General features: G+C 55.0%; 1 protein-coding gene across 1 annotated transcript in view; it reads right to left on the reverse strand.

Annotated features, from left to right (window-relative positions):
• Positions 1-15,207, reverse strand: part of ASH1L (ASH1 like histone lysine methyltransferase) — a 68,549-nt gene extending 53,342 nt beyond the window's left edge. The window contains exon 1 of the mRNA XM_083166338.1: positions 15,069-15,207. The gene's annotated coding sequence lies outside the window, so the exon portion shown is untranslated. The remainder of the gene's footprint in view (positions 1-15,068) is intronic.
• Between the last annotated feature and the right edge of the window lie 320 nt (positions 15,208-15,527).

Genomic DNA, 15,527 nt, shown 5'->3' on the forward strand with positions numbered 1-15,527 from the left:
TGAGTAGGAGGGGCTGATGTACGAGGAGCGCAGTGTGAGGAGGAGGGGCTGATGTACGAGGAGCGCAGTGTGAGGAGGAGGGGCTGATGTACGAGGAGCGCAGTGTGGGGAGGAGGGGCTGATGTACGAGGAGCGCAGTGTGAGGAGGAGGGGCTGATGTACGAGGAGCGCAGTGTGAGGAGGAGGGGCTGATGTACGAGAAGCGCAGTGTGAGGAGGAGGGGCTGATGTACGAGAAGCGCAGTGTGAGGAGGAGGGCTGATGTACGAGAAGCGCAGTGTGAGGAGGAGGGGCTGATGTACGAGAAGCGCAGTGTGAGGAGGAGGGGCTGATGTACGAGGAGCGCAGTGTGAGGAGGAGGAGAAGCGGATGTACGAGGAGCGCAGTGTGAAGAGGAGGAGGAGAAGCAGATGTACGAAGAGCGCAGTGTGAAGAGGAGGAGGAGAAGCGGATGTACGAAGAGCGCAGTGTGAAGAGGAGGAGGAGAAGCGGATGTACGAAGAGCGCAGTGTGAAGAGGAGGAGGAGAAGCGGATGTACGAGGAGCGCAGTGTGAAGAGGAGGAGAAGCGGATGTACGAGGAGCGCAGTGTGAAGGAGAAGTGGATGTACGAGGAGCGCAGTGTGAAGAGGAGGAGGAGAAGCGGATGTACGAGGAGCGCAGTGTGGAGAGGAGGAGACGCGGATGTATGTGGAGCACAGTGTGAAGGAGGAGGAGAAGCGGATGTACGAAGAGCGCAATATGAAATGGAGGAGTTGATGTACGAGGAGCGCAGTGTGAAGAGGAGGAGAAGCGGATGTACGAAGAGCGCAATATGAAATGGAGGAGTTGAAGTTGATGTACGAGGAGCGCAGTGTGAAGAGGAGGAGAAGCGGATGTCAGAGGAGCGCAGTGTGAAGAGGAGGAGGAGAAGCGGATGTACGAGGAGCGCAGTGTGAAGAGGAGGAGAAAACGGATGTACGAGGAGCGCAGTATGAAGGAGGAGAAGCGGATGTACGAGGAGCGCAGTGTAAAGAGGAGGAGAAGCGGATGTACGAGAAGCGCAGTGTGAAGAGGAGGCAATACAACCACATGGTCCTTATAGAATATACAGCAGTGGCGAAAAGACCACTTGGGCTTATATAATAATATACAGGCTGAGGAGATCTAACCACATGTAATATCCCATTTCTACATGTGACGGCATCCTGCCTGGATCCTCTGAATTGGGTCAGCTGTCACCATGGAAACCACAGAAAGCCGCATCAAGACACAACTAAAAATACCATCACGTCTGCCTGCAGGAGACTACCACCTCTTCCTGCCAGCGCCAGCGGTGCCCGATTACAGGGCGTGACTGGTAGGAGCAGGGGATGGATAGGGGGGATTGGGGGGGGGGGGGTAAGGGATGAGGGTAGGAAGGAGGATTGGGGGGGTAAGGGATGAGGGAAGGAAGGAGGATTGGGGGGGATAAGGGATTAAGGTAGGAAGGAGGACTGGGGTAGGAAGGAGGATTGGGGGGGGAAGGGATGAGGGTAGGAAGGAGGATTGGGGGGGTAAAGGATGAGGGTAGGGAGGAGGATTTGGGGAGGATAAGGGATGAGGTTAGGAAGGAGGATTAGGGTAGGAAGGAGGATGGGGGGTGGATAAGGAATGAGGGTAGGAAGGAGGATTAGGGTAGGAAGTAGGATCGGGGGGGGGATAAGGGATGAGAGTAGGAAGGAGGATTGGGGGGGGGATATAGGATGAGGGTAGGAAGGAGAATTAGGGTAGGAAGGAGGATGGGGGGGATAAGGGTAGGAACGAGGATGGGGGGGTGGGATAAGGGTAGGAACGAGGATGGGGGGGGGGGGGATAAGGGTAGGAACGAGGAGGGGGGATAAGGGATGAGGGTAGGATGGAGGATTGGGGGGGATAATGAGATTTATGTCTTACCTGGTAAATCTCTTTCTTCGAGGACATCAGGGGCCACAGCTTTACTTTGGTAATAGGAGTGGGAGTGAGCTCCAGCACCCTAGAGGATAACTTTAACTGCCTCCCAGGCAGTCAGGCTCCTCCCCTCCTATACCCCGCCTCCAGGCCACGGACCTCAGTTTTTTTAACAAGCCATGGCAGGAGACAGGAGAGAAGGAAGAGAAGCACCACACAGAAACACATTCTGAAACATGTTAGTACCCTCAACAGAGGAGTAATATATATATATATATATATAACCAGTGAAACGTAACTTGTAACGTAACTGAAGCAGGCGCGGCAGGGAGGGATCCCTGTGGCCCCTGATGTCCTCGAAGAAAGAGATTTACCAGGTAAGACATAAATCTCATTTTCTCCTTCGGGAGACATCAGGGGCCACAGCTTTACTTTGGGACGTCCTAAAGCAGCCACCTATGGGTGGGGACGCGCCTGCGCCGCAGCCAACACGCTCTGCCCGAAGGCAGAGTCCTGGGAGGCAAATGTATCAAAAGCGTAAAAACGCACAAAAGTAGCAGCTGACGACCATGTCGCAGCTCTGCAAACTTGCTCAGCTGTAGCACCGCCCCGAACAGCCCAAGACGCTCCCACAGACCTAGTGGAATGTGCCCGGATACCAGCCGGAACCGGGAGAGAGGCACCCAGGTATGCCTGCCGGATGACAGAACGAAGCCAGCGGGCAATAGTCTGTTTCGTGGCCGGCCATCCCCTCTTTTGAAAGCCATACAGCACAAAGAGGGAGTCCGTCTTGCGAAAGGACCGGGAGCGGCGCACATAGATGCGCAGCGCCCGTACAACATCCAAGGATGATTGATCCAAAGATGCATCTGGCCCTTGAAAGGCCGGAACCACGATTTCCTGGTTAACGTGGAAACTGGACACCACTTTTGGTAAGTGAGAAGGGACAGTACGAAGAACCGCCCGGTCATTGTGTAAGACCAGGAAGGGGGACTTACAAGACAGGGCAGACAGATCGGACACCCTCCGAGCTGATGCTATTGCCAATAAGAAAACCGTTTTCCAGGTGAGCCAACACAGGTCAACTGACCGCAAAGGCTCAAACGGTGGTTTCTGGAGTGCAGATAGCACAAGGGAAAGGTCCCACGGAGCAACCGGGGGGACAAAGGGAGGCTGGATACGCAGAACCCCCTGCATGAATGTGCGGACATCCCGCAACAGTGCTAATCGTCGGCGAAACAAGATGGACAAAGCCGAGACTTGAACCTTCAAGGTAGATAAGCGCAATCCAGCCTCTAGGCCCTTCTGTAAGAAGGATAGAATCCGAGCCAGGCGGTAAGACTTAGGATTGAAGTGGCGAGTCCTACACCAAACGAAGTAAGCCCTCCAAACCCGATGGTAAGCTCTCGCAGAGGAAGCCTTTCTTGCTCTAAGCATAGTGGAAATTACTCGAGCATTAAACCCCCTAGATCTCAAGAGGGAGGTCTCAACAGCCACCCCGTCAAAGCCAGACGCCTCAGGTCTGGATGCAGACACGGACCCTGAGAGAGAAGGTCCCGACGCAGAGGCAAGCGGATCGGGGGGGCCACCGACAGAGCCTGGAGGTCTGAGAACCAGACTCGCCTGGGCCAATACGGGGCCACGAGGATCAATGTGCCTCCCTCCGCCTTCAGCTTGCGAATCAGTCGCAAGAGGAGGGAGAATGGCGGGAAGGCATACATCAGCCTGAACGGCCACGGAGCGGACAGAGCGTCCACCAAGATGGCGGCCGGGTCGCGGGCCCTGGCTCCGTAAGAGGGAACCTTGTGGTTGTGTTGAGAGGCCATCAAGTCCACCTCGGGTAAGCCCCACCGATGTACCAGCATCTGGAAAACCTCCTGATGGAGGGACCATTCGCCGGCATTCAGTGTTTGACGGCTTAGGTAGTCCGCCTCCCAATTCTGGACTCCCGGAATAAAGACCGCCGATAGAGCTGGAATCTTCTTTTCCGCCCACTGAAAGATGCGGGATGTTTCCATCATTGCCGCCCTGCTGCGGGTGCCACCCTGGTGGTTGATATAAGCCACTGTGGTGGAATTGTCCGACTGGACCTGCACCGGACGACCCCTCAGCCAGGGTTCTGCCAGGCAAAGGGCTCGGAAGACCGCCCTCAGTTCGAGGACATTGATTTGGAGCTTGGCCTCCGATGTGGACCAAAGGCCCTGGAAAGACCTCTGGCAAGTGACCGCTCCCCACCCGCGGAGACTGGCGTCCGTAGTGAGAAGGGTCCACTGATGGATCCAGAATGGGCGTCCCAACGTGAGGTTCTGGTGTAGGAGCCACCACGAAAGAGAGAGACGGGTTGTCGGTGATAAGGTTATCACCTGAGATCGGAGAGAGAGGTAGGATCCCGACCACTTGGAGAGGATCTCCTTCTGAAGGGGGCGGGAATGGAACTGGGCATATTCTGCCATGTCGAAAGTCGACACCATGGAACCCAGTACCTTCATGCAGGCATGTATGGACACCCGTCGAGGATGGAGGAGCCGACGGACTCTGGACTGTAGAATCAGACGACGGTCCTCCGGCAGGTAGATCCTCTGATGGATGGTGTCCAACCTGGCCCCTAGGTGAACCATCGACTGTGCCGGAATCAATGAGGACTTGACCCAATTGATGATCCAGCCGTGTCGCTCCAGAAGCTGTATTACCACCCTCAGGTGGTCCTGGAGGAGTTCTGCAGACGGAGCAAGAATCAACAGGTCGTCCAGATATGGGAGTATCCGGATCCCCTGGTTGCGCAGACTGCTGCCCATTACTGCCATCACCTTTGTGAACACCCGGGGAGCAGTGGATAGACCGAATGGTAGGGCTCGGAACTGGAAATGTTGGTCCAGGATGGCAAAGCGCAGGAACCGCTGGTGTTCTGGGCGAATGGGGATGTGTAAGTACGCATCCTGAATGTCCAGGGATGCCATGAAGTCTCCTGGCTGAAGGGCCAGGACAATGGAGCGCAGAGTCTCCATCCTGAATTTTGGGACCCGTACAAACTTGTTTAACTTCTTCAGGTTGAGAATGGGCCTGTAGGAACCGTTTGGTTTCCTGACCAAGAAGAGGCTGGCGTAAAACCCCGAACCCCTTTGGGACAAGGGGACGGGTATGATGACCCCTGTTTGAAGCAAACGTTGGACTGCCAGTTCTAGCGCTTTGCGCTTTTCCGGGTCTGATGGAAGACTCGTGGAAAAGAACGATGTTGGTGGGCGATGCCAAAAAGTTAAGGAGTAGCCCCGAGAGACCACCTCCTGAACCCACGCGTCTGTGGTGGATTCCAACCAGATGGGGGAAAACTCCGCCAGGCGACCGCCCACCCTGGGGTCCTCCCGGTGGGGGCCCCCCCGTCATGCAGCGGGCTTGTCCGCCGGCTTAGGGTCAGGGCGTCTTGTGGCCCAGGGACGTCTGCCCCTAGCACGGGAGGATCTGCCTCCCTGGGAAGATCTGGAGGAGAAGGACTGTCCTCTACCACGGCCCTGAAACTGAAAGGACTGAAAGGGGCCGTGTAGTCGGGGTGGATGGTAGGAAGGCAGTCTTTGATGCTGCCACCGTAGCCACCATCCTGTCCAGCTCAGGACCAAACAAAAGGGAACCATCGAATGGAAGGGCTTCCAAGGCCCTCTTTGAATCCGTGTCCGCCTTCCAGGAGCGCAACCAAAGTGATCTGCGAGCAGCCACTGCTGAAGCTGACACCCTGGAGGAGAGAGTAGCGGAATCAAGCGCCGCTTCGCCTAAGTAGAGGGCAGCCTGATGTATCAATTCTATAGTCGGCAGAAGGGTATCTGCTGGGGCCCCCTCAGACACCCCTGTTTTGAGGGCAGCGGTCCATTTAGTTAGAGCCATAGCCACCCAGGCTGACGCCAGGGCCGGCCTGCCCGCTGCCCCTGCCGTGGTGTATATCAGCTTCAGGAAGTTTTCCAACTTCCTATCCGCCGTATCCTTAAGAGACGCTGTAGGTATGGGCAACAAGGAGGCTTTAACCAGTTTTGCCACATGAGCGTCTACCCTGGGGGCTGTCTCCCAGGGGATCCTGTCCTCCTGGGGGAGAGGATAGAGGAAGGAGAAACGTTTGTGAATGATAAACTTCCTATTAGGGACCTCCCAAGCTTCCTTAATGACCGAGTCCAGGTTATCGGACTTGGGAAAGCGACTGAAGGAGCGTTTAGGGCGCTTAAAGATAGGGCCCGACTCCGCAGGCGGGTCAGCCTGGTCGTCTACTAGCAGGACCTTCTTAACCGCTGTAATCAGGCCTGGTACATCAAGGCGAGACGGGGGGTCCTCTCCAACACAGGCATCCCCTATGTCAGCGGCGACGTCAATGGCGTCATCGACTGCCTCCTCCACATAGTCATCATCATCATCGACATCGTCTTACTCCTCCTCCTCCTCCTCATCGTCAGTATCCTGCCCGAGGAGGGGGCGGAGTGGCGACGGTCTTCTAACTAAAAGCCTGCGTGTATCTGCGGGCAGTGGACCCTCCCCCTGGGCATCCAATGCTGGGGGGGCTGCACTCGCTGCCGATGAGGACGGCATGGACCGCTGGGGCAGCGCAGCCGAGACTTTATCAACTAGCTGCGCCATCATCTGCACAAGGGATGAGGCCCAAGCAGGCTCCTGAGAGGGGGCCGTAGGCGTGGGCAGCGCCTGCGCATTGTAGCAGCCTGCGCATACGCCATCCTGTACATAGTCCAGGGGAGATAGGCCCGCATTACAGGCTGTGCATGACAGCAATGCTGGGGCGTCCCCCTTTTTGGACTTGCTCTTTGGCATAACTACTGTAAGTACAGGAGGGCTGAGTACAAAAAGACACCAAATACACTACTGCAGCAGCTATTGGGTTAATAAGCACACATATACAGCAAGCATACAGAGGCATACAATGCAAATAGAAAGTCAATGGCACTAGGCTCTTGCAGCAGCTATGGCTGACTGGAGCACTAAATAACTGTGACCTGTGTCCCGCAGGAGAGGTACAGGGGGGACTTGCCCAAGCCTCCTGGCAGTGAAAGAGTGGAACCCCGGGTGGCACTGGAGCTTCTCCGTGTCCCTCCTCACGTGCAGCCAGGCAGACAGGAAGGGATGTCAGTGGCGGGAACTCTCTGTGCGCCAAGCACAGTTCCCTGCCTACTGTCCCCGGGGGAGGGGCTGATGTGGGGGGAGCCTCCTCCCCCTGCTAACAAATGGCCCCAGGGAAGGTGTCCACATGCAGCGCTGGTAAAATGGCGGGGATCCGGCGCGCGCCGGGCGGCCCCGCATACCAGCGCTGCTGCCCACAAACTAGTTTCCCTGGTGGTCCAGCGGGACGGGCGGCGAGCCGGCCGACCGCTTGCTAGCACAGCCGGCGGTCACCCCTCGCCGGCTGTAGCAGCCATCTCTATGCGCCTCGCTGCGCTATCGCACACGCTCCCGGCGGGGAGCGTGTATTACTCACAGTGCCGTCCCGGTTCTCTGAAGCGGGCGCCTGTGGTCCCCGGCGACCGGCTGTGGCTGTAGGCTCCCCAGTGCCCGGGGGCCGCTGCAGGTCCCCACCCGCGGGTGGCGATGCAGCGCCGGACCCGGGTGTTGGAGCCAGCAGTGCAGGGGTCTATTCAGACCCCCAGCGCTGCTGCTCTGACACTTACAGTGTAAAAAAAAAAAAATTAAAGTTATGGCTGCTAAATAGCAGCCCCTCTTTTGGGTGCATCTGGCTCCTGCCAGCACCCTAGAAAAACTGAGGTCCGTGGCCTGGAGGCGGGGTATAGGAGGGGAGGAGCCTGACTGCCTGGGAGGCAGTTAAAGTTATCCTCTAGGGTGCTGGAGCTCACTCCCACTCCTATTACCAAAGTAAAGCTGTGGCCCCTGATGTCTCCCGAAGGAGAAAAGGGATGAGGGTAGGAAGGAGGATTGGGGGGGATAAGGGATGAGGGTAGGAAGGAGGATTGGGGGGGATAAGGGATAAGGGTAGGAACGAGGATTGGGGGGGGGATAAGGGATGAGGTTAGGAAGGAGGATTAGGGTAGGAAGGAGGATTGGGGGGGGATGAGGGTAGGAAGGAGGATTAGGGGGGGTGAGGGTAGGAAGGAGGATTTGGGGAATAAATTATGAGGGCAGGAAGGAGGATTAGGGGGGGGGATAAGAGATGAGGGTAGGAAGGAGGATTAGGGGACATGAGGGTAGGAAGGAGGATTAGGGGGATAAGGGATGAGGGCAGGAAGGAGGATTAGGGGGATAAGGGATGAGAGTAGGAAGGAGGATTAAGGGGGGGGATAAGGGATGAGGGTAGGAAGGAGGATTAGGGGGGATAAGGGATGAGGGTAGGAAGGAGGATTAGGGGGGGATAAGGGATGAGGGTAGGGAGGATTAGGGGGATAAGGGATGAGGGTAGGAAGGAGGATTAGGGGGATAAGGGATGAGGGTAGGAAGGATTAGGGGGATAATGGATGAGGGTAGCAAGGAGGATTTGGGGGGGATAAGGGATGAGGGTAGGATGGAAGATGGGGGGATAAGGGATGAGGGTAGGAAAAAGGATTAGGGGGATGAGGGTAGGAAGGAGCATTAGGGGGGATAAGGAATGGGGGTAGGAAGGAGAATTTGGGGGTAATAAAAAATGGGGGTAGGAAGGAGGATTAGGGGGGGATGAGGGTAGGAAGGAGGATTAGGGGGGGTGAGGGTAGGAAGGAGGATTAGGGGGATGAGGAATGGGGGTAGGAAGGAGGATTTGGGAAATAATGTATGAGGGAAGGAAGGAGGTTTAGGGGAATAAGGGATGAGGGCAGGAAGGAGGATTAGGGGGATAAGAGATAAGGGTAGGAAAGATTAGGGGGATAATGGATGAGGGTAGCAAGGAGGATTTGGGGGGATAAGGGATGAGGGTAGGATGGAAGATGGGGGGATAAGGGATGAGGGAAGGAAAAAGGATTAGGGGGATGAGGGTAGGAAGGAGCATTAGGGGGGATAAAAAATGGGGGTAGGAAGGAGGATTAGGGGGGGATAAGGGATGAGGGTAGGAAGGAGGATTAGGGGGATAAGGGATGAGGGTAGGAAGGATTAGGGGGATAATGGATGAGGGTAGCAAGGAGGATTTGGGGGGGATAAGGGATGAGGGTAGGATGGAAGATGGGGGGATGAGGGTAGGAAAAAGGATTAGGGGGATGAGGGTAGGAAGGAGCATTAGGGGGGATAAGGAATGGGGGTAGGAAGGAGAATTTGGGGATAATAAAAAATGGGGGTAGGAAGGAGGATTAGGGGGGGATAAGGGATGAGGGTAGGAAGGAGGATTAGGGGGGGTGAGGAATGGGGGTAGGAAGGAGGATTTGGGGAATAATGTATGAGGGAAGGAAGGAGGTTTAGGGGAATAAGGGATGAGGGCAGGAAGGAGGATTAGGGGGATAAGAGATAAGGGTAGGAAGGAGGATTAGGGGGATAAGAGATAAGGGTAGGAAGGAGGATTAGGGGGGGATGAGGGTAGGAAGGAGGATATGGGGGGGATAAGGGATGAGGGCAGGAAGGAGGATTGGGGGGGGGTGAGGGTAGGAAGGAGGATTAGGGGGGATAAGGGATGAGGGTAGGAAGGATTAGGGGGATAAGGGATGGGGGTAGGAAAAAGGATTTGGGGGGAATAAAGGATGGGGGTAGGAAGGAGGATTGGGGGGATAAGGGTAGGAAGGAGGATTAGGGGGGTGAGGGTAGGAAGGAGGATTTGGGGAATAAGTTATGAGGGAGGGAAGGAAGGAAAATTAGGGGAATAAGGGATGAGGGCAGGAAGGAGGATTAGGGGGGGGGGGGTAAGAGATGAGGGTAGGAAGGAAGATTAGGGGACATGAGGGTAGGAAGGAGGATTAGGGGGATAAGGGATGAGAGTAGGAAGGTGGATTAGGGGGGGGGGGGTGAGGGTAGGGAGGATTAGGGGGATAAAGGATGAGGGTAGCAAGGAGGATTTGGAGGGGATAAGGGATGAGGGTAGGATGGAAGATGGGGGAATAAGGGATGAGGGTAGGAAAAAGGATTAGGGGGATGAGGGTGGGAAGGAGCATTACGGGGGATAAGGAATGGGGGTAGGAAGGAGGATTAGGGGGGGATGAGGGTAGGAAGGAGGATTAGGGGGGGTGAGGGTAGGAAGGAGGATTAGGGGGATGAGGAATGGGGGTAGGAAGGAGGATTGGGGGGATAAGGGATGAGGGTAGGAAGGAGGATTAGGGGGGGGGGGTGAGGGTAGGAAGGAGGATTAGGGGGGAATAATGGATGGGAGTAGGAAGGAGGATTGGGGGGATCATTTATGAGGGAAGGAAGGAGGTTTAGGGGAATAAGAGATGAGGGCAGGAAGAAGGATTAGGGGGGATAAGAGATGAGGATAGGAAGGAAGATTAGGGTAGGAAGGAGGATTGGGGGGGGGGATAAGGGATGAGGGTAGGAAGGAGGATTAGGGGGGTGAGGGTAGGAAGGAGGATTTGGGGAATAAGGTATGAAGGAAGGAAGTAGGTTTAGGGGAATAAGGGATGAGGGTAGGAAGGAGGATTAGGGGGGATAAGGGATGAGGGCAGGAAGGAGGATTAGGGGAATAAGGGATGAGGGTAGGAAGGAGGATTAGGGGGGGGATGAGGGTAGGAAAGATTAGGGGGATAAGGGATGAGGGTAGGAAGGATTTGGGAGGGATGAGGGTAGGAAGGAGGATTAGGGGGGGATGAGGGTAGGAAGGAGGATTAGGGCGGGATGAGGGTAGGACGGATTAGGGGGATAATGGATGAGGGTAGGAAGAAGATTAGTGGGGATGAGGGTAGGAAGGAGGATTAGGGGGGCTAAGGGTAGGATGGAGGAGATAAGGGATGAGGGTAGGAAAAAGGATTAGGGGGGATAAGGGATGAGGGTAAAAAGGAGGATTAGGGGAATAAGGAATGGGGGTAGGAAGGAGGATTGGGGGGGTGAGGGTAGGAAGAAGGATTTTGGTAATAAGGTATGAGGGAGGGAAGGAAGGAAGTTTAGAGGAATAAGGGATGAGGGCAGGAAGGAGGATTAGGGGGGATAAGAGATAAGGGTAAGAAGGAGGATTAGGGGGGGATAAGAGATGAGGGTAGGAAGGAGGATTGGGGGGGATAAGGGATGGGGGCAGGAAGGAGGATTAGGGGGGATGAGGGTAGGAAGGAGGATTAGGATGATAAGGGATGAGGGTAGGAAGGAGGATTAGGGGGGGATAAGGGATGGGGGTAGGAAGGAGGATTAGAGGGGGATGAGGGTAGTAAGGAGGATTAGGGGGAATAATGCTGGTGTACACACCAAAACGATTTGGATTGGATGTAAATTGTATGCAAATTGTGCGATCCTATTTGCATACGAGCCAATCCCATCTGTATTCAGATGAATGGATTTTATACAGGTCCTACCTGCAGCAGGTAGGATCGAAATCGGATCCAATTTGGATCCAACTAAACGATTTTGACCCAATCTGAATTAAATCTGCATCGAATCGGTCTGAATTGGATCCAGATTAATGGGATTGTGCCCAAATCGTTTTGGTGTGTACCCAGCATAAGGGATGAGGGTAGGAAGGAGGATGAGGGGGGGATGAGGGGAATAAGGGATGAGGGTAGGAAGGAAGATTAGGGGGAGCATAAGGGATGAGGGTAGGAAGGAGGATTGGGGGGGGGGGGGGGAGGGATGCGAGTAGAAAGGAGGATTAAGAGGGGAAAAGGGATGCGAGTAGGAAGGAGGATTAGGGGGATAACGGATGAGGGTAGGAAGGAGGATTGGGGGGGATAAGGGATGCGAGTAGGAAGGAGGATTAAGAGGGGAAAGGGATGCGAGTAGGAAGGAGGATTGGGGGGGAAAGGTATGAGGGCAAGAAGGAGGATTAGGCGGGATAACAGATGAGGGTAGGAAGGAGGATTGGGGGGGGGGGTAAAACAATGAGGGTATGAAGGGGGATTACATGGGATAAGAGATGAGGGTAGGAAGGAGGATTGGGGGGGGATAAGGGATGAGGGTAGGAAAAAGGATTAGGGGGATAAGGGATGAGGGTAGGAAGGAGGATTAGGGGAATAAGGAATGGGGGTAGGAAGGAGGATTTGAGGGGGAATAAAGGATGAAGGTAGGAAGGAGGATTGGGGGGGTGAGGGTAGGAAGAAGGATTTGGGGAATAAGGTATGAGGGAAGGAAGGAGGTTTAGAGGAATAAGGGATGAGGGCAGGAAGGAGGATTAGGGGGGATAACATGAGGGTAGGAAGGAAAATTAGGGGGGGGGGGATAAGGGATGAGGGCAGGAAGGAGGATTAGGGGGATAAGGGATGAGGGTAGGAAGGAAGATTAGGGGGATGAGGGTAGGATGGAGGATGATAAGGGATTAGGGCAGGAAGGAGGATTAGGGGGGGATAAGGGATGGGGGTAGGAATGAGGATTAGGGGGGGATGAGGGTAGGAAGGAGGATTAGGGGGGGATGAGGGTAGGAAGGAAGATTAGGGGGAATAATGCTGGTGTATACACCAAAACGATTTGGATTGGATGTAAATTGTATGCAAATTGTGCGATCCTATTTGCATATGATTTGCATACTATTAGCATTTGCATACGAGCCGATCCCAATCCGATCCCATCTGTATTCAGATGAATGGATTTTATACAGGTCCTACCTGCAGCAGGTAGGATCGAAATCGGATCCAAACCAACGATTTTGACCCAATCTGAATTAAATCTCATCGAATCGGTCTGAATTGGCCCAAATCATTTTAGTGTGTACCCAGCATAAGGGTAGGAAGGAGGATTAGGGGAATAAGGGATGAGGGTAGGAAGGAGGATTGGGGGGGGGATAAGGGATGCGAGTAGGAAGGAGGATTAAGAGGGGAAAAGGGATAAGGGCAGGAAGGAGGATTAGGTGGGATAAGAGATGAGGGCAGGAAGGAGGATTGGGGGGAGGATAAGGCAATGAGGGTAGGAAGAAGGATTAGGGGGGATAAGGCAATGAGGGTAGGAAGAAGGATTAGGGGGGATAAGGCAATGAGGGTAGGAAGAAGGATTAGGGGGGATAAGGGATGCGAGTAGGAAGGAGGATTAGGGGGGGGATAAGGACAGGAAGGAGAATTAGGGGGGATAGAGATGAGGGTAGGAAGGAGGATTAGGGGGGATAAGGGATGCGAGTAGGAAGGAGGATTAGGGGAATAAGGGATGAGGGTAGGAAGGAGGATCCATCATCTCTGTGCTAGGTCAATCACACGCCAGCCACAGACTCCATGACACGCCAGCCACAGACTCCATGACACGCCAGCCACAGACTCCATGACACGCCAGCCACAGACTCCATGACACGCCAGCCACAGACTCCATGACACGCCAGCCACAGACTCCATGACACGCCAGCCACAGACTCCATGACACGCCAGCCACAGACTCCATGACACGCCAGCCACAGACTCCATGACACGCCAGCCACAGACTCCATGACACGCCAGCCACAGACTCCATGACACGCCAGCCACAGACTCCATGACACGCCAGCCACAGACTCCATGACACGCCAGCCACAGACTCCATGACACGCCAGCCACAGACTCCATGACACGCCAGCCACAGACTCCATGACACGCCAGCCACAGACTCCATGACACGCCAGCCACAGACTCCATGACACGCCAGCCACAGACTCCATGACACGCCAGCCACAGACTCCATGACACGCCAGCCACAGACTCCATGACACGCCAGCCACAGACTCCATGACACGCCAGCCACAGACTCCATGACACGCCAGCCACAGACTCCATGACACGCCAGCCACAGACTCCATGACACGCCAGCCACAGACTCCATGACACGCCAGCCACAGACTCCATGACACGCCAGCCACAGACTCCATGACACGCCAGCCACAGACTCCATGACACGCCAGCCACAGACTCCATGACACGCCAGCCACAGACTCCATGACACGCCAGCCACAGACTCCATGACACGCCAGCCACAGACTCCATGACACGCCAGCCACAGACTCCATGACACGCCAGCCACAGACTCCATGACACGCCAGCCACAGACTCCATGACACGCCAGCCACAGACTCCATGACACGCCAGCCACAGACTCCATGACACGCCAGCCACAGACTCCATGACACGCCAGCCACAGACTCCATGACACGCCAGCCACAGACTCCATGACACGCCAGCCACAGACTCCATGACACGCCAGCCACAGACTCCATGACACGCCAGCCACAGACTCCATGACACGCCAGCCACAGACTCCATGACACGCCAGCCACAGACTCCATGACACGCCAGCCACAGACTCCATGACACGCCAGCCACAGACTCCATGACACGCCAGCCACAGACTCCATGACACGCCAGCCACAGACTCCATGACACGCCAGCCACAGACTCCATGACACGCCAGCCACAGACTCCATGACACGCCAGCCACAGACTCCATGACACGCCAGCCACAGACTCCATGACACGCCAGCCACAGACTCCATGACACGCCAGCACACCAGCAGCGGACTCGCTCACACAGGGCCTTATTCTAGTTCACTTTTTCTGAAAAAATTCCTTCTTCGATGGACAAAACCATGTACACTGCAGGTGGGGCAGATGTGGGTGCCGGACGGCTCCCCGACAGTCGGGATTCCGACAGTCATTACTCCCACGTCGGAATCCTGACTGCTCCCTCGTGGGGGGCCACGACCCCCATAGAGGGAGAATAAAATAGGTGGCGAGCGCAGTTTGCCACCGAGCGCCGCGAGCCTGCAAGCGGCTTCATTGCGCTCCCCCCGCTGTGCAGTCGGGATTCCGACATCTGAGTAATGACTGACTGTCGTACGACACCCGCAGATGTAACTTGTGCAGAGAGAGTTAGATTTGGGTGGGGTTTTACTTCAAAGTGAGATCTATATTCCAGTGTAAAAATAAAGCAGCCAGTATTTACTCTGCACAGAAACAAAATAACTCACCCAAATCTAATTCTCTCTGCACATTTTACATCTGCCCCCCTGCAGTGCACATGGTTTTGTCCATCTAAGAAGGATTTGGTCAGAAAGAGTGAACTTATAGAATAAGGCCCATACTAACCAGCTGCACATCTCCAGATGAAGCCACTCACAGCAGGAGCAGAAGCAGCAGGTGGGACGAGGCTATCCGACCCAGCTGTAACACACCGTGCTCTTACCCACCTGCTCCTCTCTGTCCTCCACCATCTTCCTGCCCTTCGGGACCCTCCGAGTGTGCTTAATGCTGGTCTTTATTGCTGGCCGACAGACATAATTTTCCAGGTTCTTTGGAGGTTTCTTCGTCCTCTTGGCTTGGAGTCCGATCTTTAACCTTAGATTTCCCTCTGAGAAGTCGCTTTCGGTGATTGAGAACTGCTGAGTATCTGAAGCAGGGCCGCCGTCAGGGATTGTGTCCTGCTGCTTGTTATCTGGGGGTGAGGCACAGGGGGGTTTCACAGGCCCATCTGAGTCAGATCCCACTCCTAACATAGCAGTGTTCCTATGGTCCATCCCAGGCAAGCGTCCCTAGGATTCAGCAGGCATCTAGTGACCGCCGCACTGTAGGGACACAAAGGACAGGGTCACACACCAACAACAAGACACGGCCCCACAGAACATGCCTCAGGATACGCAATAACCTGC

The sequence above is a fragment of the Crinia signifera genome, chromosome 12, assembly GCF_055691185.1.
Source record: "Crinia signifera chromosome 12, ASM5569118v1, whole genome shotgun sequence".
NCBI classification, from domain to species: domain Eukaryota; kingdom Metazoa; phylum Chordata; class Amphibia; order Anura; family Myobatrachidae; genus Crinia; species Crinia signifera.